Source organism: Talpa europaea, assembly GCF_964194135.1.
Source record: "Talpa europaea genome assembly, chromosome: 1".
Taxonomy (NCBI): Eukaryota; Metazoa; Chordata; class Mammalia; order Eulipotyphla; family Talpidae; genus Talpa; species Talpa europaea.
The window spans coordinates 139,492,046-139,502,158 of NC_140073.1; positions in this window are offsets into that span (position 1 = coordinate 139,492,046).

Here is a 10,113-nt window from a genome sequence, read left to right on the forward strand (position 1 = left end):
TATGTATATTTTGGGTTGTAATTTCTTCTTTTGAAAAATGAGCTTTTTTTTTTCTGAAATTATTTAACATTTTCCAACACAGTATAAAATAAAATCTGAAAGACAGATGAAAATAATTTTATTTCAGCTGGCCACCAATATTCAGAAAACAAGGTCTTCAAGAAAATTCAACTGAAATTTTCATATTGCTGTTTAATGAAAGAAAAACTGATTTAGGTTGAAACAATACATATTTTAGGAAAGAAAGACAATAGACTCATCTGCTTGACTTAGAATTTTTTTTCTTGTCATTAATGTATAAATTCTCTCTTTCCAGCTGGGTTTCAAGGCTTAGTGAGAGTAGAGCACCTTATGTATAGCTTTATTTATACAATTGATAACTGCTGGTGAAATGGTCTCAGGGTTGCTAGCCACTCACTTAGCTTTTTCAACTGCTAATTGTAGAATATCTTCTTTTGTATTTTTGTGTTTTCATCATATTCTGTATCAAATTTCATCCTATTCTTTATTTCCTGAGATGTCTGCATAGGGCTCTAGTCTCACTTATATGTATTCTTTCTGATTTAGATTTAACTGTAATGAGAAAGTATTGATTTGTTCCCACCTTTACACTTAAAAGTCCAAAATATGACCTCCTTTGCTTTTCCTCGTCATACCACAGATTTATTGAGGAATCAGAAATAGCAGTATTATGAAAATAAAAATTAATTTACTATTGTAAATACATATATTTTAGATTAATGAAAAATGCTATTCTATTATTTATGGGCTGAAATTACATATATATATATATATACACGTATATATTTATATTTATTTAATGAAAGGCCATTGCTTTACATCCTTGTTAATATTTTGACAGTATAGAATTTCTCCCCTCAGGCGTGGTCACCTTTTTTTTAAGACTTATTAATTTATGTATACAAGAGCTGGGGTACAGGCCAGAAGTGGGGGGTGAGAGGATTCACCAGAGACATAGTGGGGAGCAGAACAGGCAGATAGACCAAAGTACCTGTTGAGGGGAGCAGTGGGCGAGACAGGAGAGGTCTGCTGTGCCATGTGGGTTGCTCCCTGGTTGGCTGGGGATAGAACTCATGCTGCAGAGGCTGTGGTTAGCTTCATAGGTTGTGTCTTAACCCCTTGCATGACCAGGGAGGCCCAGGTGTGGTCACCTTTCTTCTCCCATCACCAAAGTACCCATAGTCCTTCACCATAGTTCATTGTGCTCCTCACCCTGCTTATACTTCTGCCCCTCTGGATACTTCAGATCTAGGATCAGCTTTCATGGGTTCCTGTTAATGTTTGTTGTTGTCTGATTCTGTTTGGTTTCTCTATATTCCACATATCAGTGATACTATCCATATTTGTCTTTCTCCCTCTTGTTTATTTTGCATAGCATAATCCCTTCCAGCTCCATCCACATTGCTGCAAATGGCATGTGTTTATCTTTTTTGATCCCTGAGTAGTATTCCATTGTATGTGTGTGTGTGTGTATGTGTGTGTGTATATATATATATATATATATATATATATATACTTTGACCCATTCATCCATTCATCTGTTTGGGGGTATTTAGGTTGTTCCCTTATCTAGGCTATTGTAAATAGTGCTACAATAAAAATAGGAGTGCAGGTTTCCTTTCAAATCAGTCTTCTGTGTTCTTCAGATAGATACCTAAGAGTGGAAAAGCTGGATTGTATGGTAAATACATTTCTATTCTTTTGACGAACCTCCACGCTGCTTTCTGTATGGGCTGAACCAACCTACATTCTCGCCAACAGTGAAAGAGGGTAACTTGTTTCTCCATACCCTTGCCAGCACTTGTTGTTTCTGGTCTCTTTAATACAGACCATTCTCACTGGTGTGAGATGGCCTCTCATTGTAATTTTGATTTGTATTTCACTGATAAAGTGATGATGAACATTTTGTTGATGTACCTGTTAGCAACTATATGTCTTCTTTGGAGAAGTGCCTATTTAGCTCTTCTGCCCATTTTTAAAATTGGGTTCTTTGTCTTCTTTTTGTTGAGTTGTATGAGTTTTTTGTGGCAGATCCTTAAATATTAAGACTGTAGGGTGGGCACTTGATTTTTTGGCTGCCCATCAACCACTTCCAGCATTTTTTGGTACCAACTCCCATATTGTCATTTCAGGAATTTCCTTTCCCAGAACTTTTGCAAACAAATTGAGACTGCTTACAGTTCTGTCCATCTAATCTCCAAATCGGTTGTGTTTTCAGTGAATAAATTAAAGTACTGAGTAGTGAGTATATCATCTGCAATTTAATAATGACTCAACAGCAAATATAAGCAATGTCATGTCAATGTTTTCCTACATCATAGTCACTGCTCTTTCAAAAAGTGTCAATTAAAGATAGTATACACAATGTCAGGCTAAGAGATTATTATTTTTTTTTAGGATTCATATTGTAGTTTACTGTGGAATAATTTAGAGAAATAGGGAAATCTAGGAAGGCAGGTAGAAATTGGGATGCAAGGAAAGGAGGCAGGTCAGATGGGAGGAAAAGTCAGGAGGGAGGAGGGAAAATCAGGAGGGGAGAGGGAGGGAGGGAGAGAGAGGGAGGAAAAAAAGTAAGGACCAGGCGAAAGATCAAAATTCATTAACCAACTGTTTCAGAAACATACCTCGTAAAGTCAATGTGCTCCCTGCCCTGTCCCCATTCCTTTATACTTATACCTGTATACTGTTTGAAGCTGTCTTAGTCAAATTCACGAAATAGATTTAAACTTCATGAGCAGATAAGAAGTTCATGGTAATATTCTTTGTTATACTGTGCCTCTTAAAATAAAGCACTAGCTTCTTTTTATTCATTTCAAAATCCCAGTGTGATATTTCATTTTAATGTCTTCAAATTATCCTGAATAAAAAGGCTTTGGTATTCTTCCCAAGATCCTAAATCTATTTTTATCATGCAGCTACTAACTTTTTTCATGTCATTTTTTATATTTTAAATGGTTATTGTGATATTGACTTTTTGCCAAACAATACACTAAGTACTGGCAAACCCCCAAGTGTTCCATATATTTGCCTCATGAAGGTCCTTCCTATAAATATGAATTCTTTCCCCTATATTTTATCTATTTTCCACATAAAAATGTATTCAATTACCACATTTGACCATAATGCTATCATAAATAACCCATCATCTAGGTGGCGCTCATTGTATTACTTCTTTTGGGTATCAGAGGAAGTAGTGCAATATTGCATCATATTCTGAAATGCACAATCCCTAACACAAAACTGCAAGGAACTGAGAGAAACTAATGTTCAGAAGTTCTGGAGTTTTGCTGAGCATGGCACAATAAATGAAATTAAATATTCAACAATTACTATTGCAAATCAAGTATGCAAGGAGCCCAGAGAAAATAGTATTCAATATGTATACTAATATTAATACTACCAATAATAATTTACTTTATTGAGATAGCAATAGTTTAAAACACTGCATTGTATTAGGAGAATAGGCTCATATCTCCTCAGGTGTATATTTTCACCCCACCCCACCATCAAGGCACCCATAGTTCTTTATCGTCGGCCATCTGGGCACATTCCCTCCTTTGTTCTCACCCAATTTTCCCTCCACCTGGAGAAGCCTCAATTCTTCAATCACCTTTCTAGGGTTTGTTTCATTGAGGTTTTTCAGTTCTTTAGTTTTTTTTTTCCCATCTATACCGCAGATATGAGTGAAATCACCCTATATTTTTCTTCTTTTGACTTATTTTGCTTAGCATACTCCCGTTTTGTTCCATCCTTATTATTGCTAACAGCAAAAATTTATCTATTTTTTTTAAATTTTTAAAAAGATTTATTCATTTATTTATACAAGCACTGGGTACAGTCAGAAGTGTGGGAGGGTGAGAGAATTCACCAGAGCCGGAGAGGGGAACAGAACAGGCAGACTGACAAAATACACAGCTGAGGGAAGCAGCGGGCGAGACAGGAGAGGTCTGCTGCACCATGTGGGACCCTCACCAGCCGGCCAGGATTGAACCAGTGCTGCAGAGGCTGCAGACAGCTTCACAGTGTGGCCCTCAACTGCCTGTGCCACCAGGGGAGGCCCTCATCTATTTTCATTTTTAAAAAGATTTATTTTTATTTATTTATGCATAGAAGAACTAGTGTACAGGCCAGAGGTATGGGGAGTGAGAGGATTCACCAGAGATAGAGTGAGAAGCAGAACAGGAAGATGTACTGAAATACACTGCTAAGGGAAGCAGCAGGGGAAACAGGAGAGGTCTGATGTGTCATATGTGGGTCAGCTCCCTGGCCAGCTTGAACTCAAGCTGCGGCATGATAGCATGATAGTGCTGAGACTAACCCCTACACCACCAATGAGGCTCACTTTGTCTATTTTCATAGGAGATTATAAGTCCATTGTGTATATATACCATATCAACTTAATTCACTGCTAAGGCAATGGGCATTTAGGTTGTTTCCACAACTTGGCTATTGTAAATAATGCTGCAATTAACACAGGAGTGCATATATTCCTTAAATTAGTGACTTTGTATTTTCTGGGTAGATACCAAGGAATTGGATTGCGACATCACTTAGTAGACCTATTTTTAATATTTTGAGGAACCTCCATACTGTTTTCCACAGGGGTTGGACGAGTCTACATTCCCACCAACAGTGTACAAGAGTTTCTTTTCCTCCATATCTTTGCCAATATTTGTTGTTTCTGAGATTTTTTTGATATGGGTCATTCTCACTGGAGTCATGTAGTATCTCACCGTGGTTTTGATTTGCATTTCATTAATGATAAGTGATACTGAACATGATTTCATGTGCCTGTTGGTCATCTGTACATCTTCTTTGGAGAAGTGATTATTTAGCTCTTCTGTTCATTTTTTTAAAAAGATTTATTTATTTATGCATATTAGAACTGGGGCACAGGCCAGAGGTGTGAGGGGATGAGAGGATTCACCAGAGATAGAGCAGGGAGCAGAACAGGCAGATTGATTGAAATACACTGCTGAGGGGAGCAGCAGGCGAGATAGGAGAGGTCTGGGTTGCTCCCTGGCCGGCCAGGAATCGAACTGCACTGCAGAGGTTGTGGCCAGCTTCACAACACTGTGCTCAACACGCTGTGCCACCAGGAGGCCCAGTTTTCTTGATTTCTTTCTGTTCTAGTTCATTATTTGCATATGGAAATACAACTGACTTTGTAATATTAATTTTGTAGACTGCCATTTACTGATTTATTAAAATAAGTATTTTTAAAACATTTTTTTTTTTTTGCATTCCTGGTGGTCTGAGGGTTAAGTCTCAGGTCTATCACCTCTATGGCCTGAGTTTGATCCCTGGCCAGGGAGCTAACCCACATATGGTGCAGCAGACCTCTCCGGTCTTGCCTGCTGCTCTCCTTAGCAGCGTATTTCAGTCAGTCCCCATATTCTGCTCCCCACTCTGCCTTTGGTGAATCCTCTCACCCCCTCCACCTCTGGTATACAACCCAGTTCTATGCAAAAAATAATAAATCTTTAAAACATTTTCTGAGTACAAATTGGTGTCCATTATGTATAAGGAAGACACTGAGAAATATATCCCCCACTTCCAAGTGAAATCAGAATCCAGTATAAGATAAGCAATTGACTAACTAAAGATAGACTATGATAAATACCATAGGGAGTAACTAAGTTTTCAGAGTGATCAAAGGAGGGAGTGACTACATTTGCTGAAGGCAAAGAGCACAGCATTCATCAACAGCATGAACCTTGTATGACATGGATCCAGATTCAAGTCTGATCATGTAATTTCACATGAGTGGTGAGATTCTCAATATTTATGTGAAATATTCTTTCACAATATTGGATGTTTGTTTTAAAAAAATAACCATATAGTCAAACAAATTTACAGGTTGAATTGGGCACACTGATCATCAGTAAGCAACTTTAGGAAACTGAAAAGATACTCTATCTGGAAATATTTTTAGAATAAGCAACACAAGATTTGGGATCAGAATGTAAAAATTCTTCAGCATGTAGGATTTTATCCTTAATAGAGTAGGAAATGGAGAGGGAAAATTGAGAGGCTGTTAACAGAGGCATGAAATGAAATGACTAAAGCAATGATTAAGAGCACTCAGTTTAGCAGCAGTATACAGATTGGATTGGAAGAATGAACTGAAAGGAAAGAAATCAATTAGGAGGGTGTTGCAGCAGACCAATAAGAACACGATCCACAGCGACTAAAGTGGTAATGCAGGGCCTCCCTGGTGGCGCAGGGGGTTAAGACACAACCTATGAAGCTATCCGCAGCCACCACAGCCACTGCAGCACGAGTTCGATCCCTGGCCAGGGAGATACCCACATGGTGCAGCAGACCTCTCCTGACTCACCCTCTGCTCCTCTCAGCAGTGTATTTCATCAGTCTGCCTGTTCTGTTCCCCGCTCTGTCTCTAGTGACTTCTCACCCCCCATATCTCTGGCCTGTACCCCAGTTCTTGTATGCATAAATAAATAAAATCTTTAAAAAAAATAAAGTGGCAATGCAGATAAGGAAGCGGGATGGCTACTAGAACATAGAAAAACATGTGAAATTCATAACGTGTTTTGTTCACTGTTTCTTTCAAATACAATGTAATTTCATGTTAACATTCATACTTTGAAAAGCAGGCTAATATAATATATAAGTGAAAATAATTCTTAAAACAAACTAGACATTACAAAACAAACTAGACATTACAATAATTCTTAAAACAAACTAGACATTACAATAAATCAACTATTTAAATCGATACTAACCATTGAAATGGACATTCACATTATTTTAAATTTTATTTTTATATTCCTCATACAATTGCAACCCCCTTCTTTTGACCCTACCCCTCCTTTCCCCACCCCCCTCATAGTGTCTCTCTGGTTCATAGTTATTTGTTGATTTTGATTTTTTTCTTTCTTATAGTTATTCTTTATTTTGGTCCCTTATTTAGGTTTTCTAGATTCCTGCTATGAGTGAGACCGTCCGGTATTTTTCTTTTTCTTTCTGGCTTATTTCGCTGAGCATGATCCCTTCCAGCTCCATCCATGTTACTGCAAATTGCATGAGTTTATCTTTTTTGAATGCTGAGTAATATTCCATGCTGTATATGTACCACATCTTGATCCAGTCATCTATTTTTGGGCATTTCGGTTGTTTCCTAAGCTTAGCTATTGTAAACAGTGCTGCTATAAACATAGGGGTGCAGGTGTTCTTTGGAATTGATGTTTCTGTGTGAAATGGACATTCACATTTTTTTATATAGCATATACCCACTTACTTCCCTTACCAAACCTAGTCATCTCCTCCCTCTTTAAAACTGCCTCATCAGGGCCTCCCCTGGTGGTGCAGCGGTTGTGCGCTGGGCTGCGAAGCTGCCCGCAGCCTCTGCAGTACTGGTTCAATGCCCGGTCACTGGCGAGGGTCCCACATTGTGTGCAAACCTCTCCTGCCACGCCCACTTCTCCCCTCAGCAGTGTGTTTCCTTGGTCTGCCTGTTCTGTTCCCGGCTCTGGCTCTGGTGTATTCTCTCATCCTCCTGTGCTTCTGACTGTACCCAGTGCTTGTATAAATAAATAAATAAATCTTAAAAAAAAAAAAAAAAAAAACAACTGCCTCATCGAAAAATAAGACTGGCATGCTCAAATAATATGAAAAGGGCATTTGAAGAAATATCGGAATTCTTTGAACTCAAAGAATTTACAATCTAATTCAAGAGACCAAACTTCCTATAAGAGACAACAGCAATTAATTCAAGACATACTATAATGAAACATCAAGGAGTTACATACTGTATACATTGTAGAAATTCAGATAGGAAGTGGTTTAGAAGGACAAGGAAAGAGAAGACTTGTCAAGAAAATGAAACCTGAAAGATAAATAAAATCTGACAAAAGATAGTAAAATCTTCCAGGCTAGAGTAATATATATCATGTTGGAGGAGTAGAAATAACATGACTTATTTTTTGAAAATGAAGAAATCAGGTCTGACAAAAATTGAGCATGTGTTTTGGGAAATACTAGTATAAAGATTGGTAGGAAAAAGACTTCCAATATATGGTAATACATAAAACATTCCTTGGAGAGTTGTAAATAGAATAAAATATTGACATGTAGTGAGTCCAGAATTAAGAAGAACAGCTAGGAAGGACTTGTAGTCACTAATGGGGTGCTCAGGCTATGTGAAAAGAGATAGTGTAAAAGACCATTCTGCAGATATAACTACTAAATGATTCTTCATTCATCTCCAATCAACCTAAAGGCGTGTCTATACTATCATCTTTGGATCCAATGACATGATCTTTCAGACACTAGATGTCACTGTTCCACTTAAGCAAAATAAAATCTAGTCATTTCTGAAGTCACAGTTCTACCTGATTATATGTAGCTGTATGTAGATTGAAGTGTGCTCAATTTGGTTCAGATCATTTCAAGAGGCAGCACTAGGAATTTGTACTTAATGTAGTCTGAAGAAAACTCAGCTCTGAAGTTCTCTTTCACATTTTATGAAAGTCTTTTATGTAAAGAGAAAATAAAATAATTTTAAATTTTGTTTTTTTTTTTTTTTTGTAGGGAATATATATACCTTCCTTCCCTCATTATTCTTTTTTTTTTTTCCTTTTCATGTTTTAAGTTTATTTAACATAAACATGAATATATATAGGTTTATATCTACATGTACAGATATATCTATATATCCATATCTACAGCTATATATATATCAATCTATTGATCTTTCCATATTTATTTTTTTTTTTTATAAATTTTATTGTTATATTCCCCATACAATTGCAGCCCCCCATTCTGACCCCAATCCCTCCCCTCCCGCCCCCGCCCCCCTAAAAGTGTCTCTGGTTCATAGTTTTTTGTTGATTTTGATTTTCACTTTCTTATAGTTATTCATTTTCCTGGTCCCTTATTTAAGTTTTCTAGATTCCTGCTATGAGTGAGACCATCCGGTATTTTTCTTTTTCTTTTTGGCTTATTTCGCTGAGCATGATCCCTTCCAGCGCCATCCATGTTGCAGCAAATTGCATGTGTTTATCTTTTTTGAATGCTGAGTAATATTCCATGGTATATATGTACCACATCTTCTTGATCCAGTCATCTATTTTTGGGTATTTGGGTTGTTTCCAAAGCTTAGCTATTGTAAACAGTGCTGCTATAAACATAGGGGTGCAGGTGTTCTTTGGAATTGATGTTTCTGTGTCCTTTGGGTAAATACCTAGGAGTGGAATTGCTGGGTCATATGGAAGCTCTATGTTTAGTAGGTCCAGAAATCTCCACACAGCTTTCCACAGTGGTTGGACCAGTTTGCACTCCCACCAACAGTGCAGAAGAGTTCCTTTTTCTCCACACCCTCGCCAACATTTGTTGTTGCTAGTTTTTTTAATATGTGCCATTCTCACTGGTGTAAGATGGTATCTCATAATAAATAATAATTTTAAATTTTGAATCACAAGAACAATGAGAAGAAATGAAGCATTTATGCTTCTGAGAAATTGGAAAATTTTCTACCATACATGAAAAGAGTTTGCTAATTTTTATATGAACAAAATAAAACAAAGCTAAGATTATTTCTCCAGAATGGGTCCACCTCCAATTTGTCTTGTGAACCTATAGAGAATCACATGTAGGGCCTCCCTAGTGGTGCAGCTGTTGAGCGCTGGGTTGCAAAGCTGCCCGCTGCCTCTGCAGCACCAGTTTGATCCCTGGCTGCTGGGCGAGAGTCCCACATGGCGCGCAGACCTCTCCTGCCGCCCGCTGCTCCTCTCTGCAGTGTACTTCGTCAGTCTGCCTATTCTGCTCCCCGCTCTGGCTCTAGTGAATTCTCTCACCCTCCCGTGCTTCTGACTGTACCCAGTGCTTATATAAATAAATAAATAAATCTTAAAAAAAAAAAAGAGAGAGAGTCACATGTAATTTTCTTTTCTCTGTCCACCATCCCTTAAGTAGACATTTGATCTCCTTTTTTGAATTCCTCATTGGGCCTAACCATAAAAGCATAGTCAGTCTAACACTAAAAAAAGCCCAAGGAATTAACTTGCTCTTTGTCTGCTGACTTAGGTTAAATCAATTGGACACTCTGGGAGACTGAGTCTTGAGTGACTC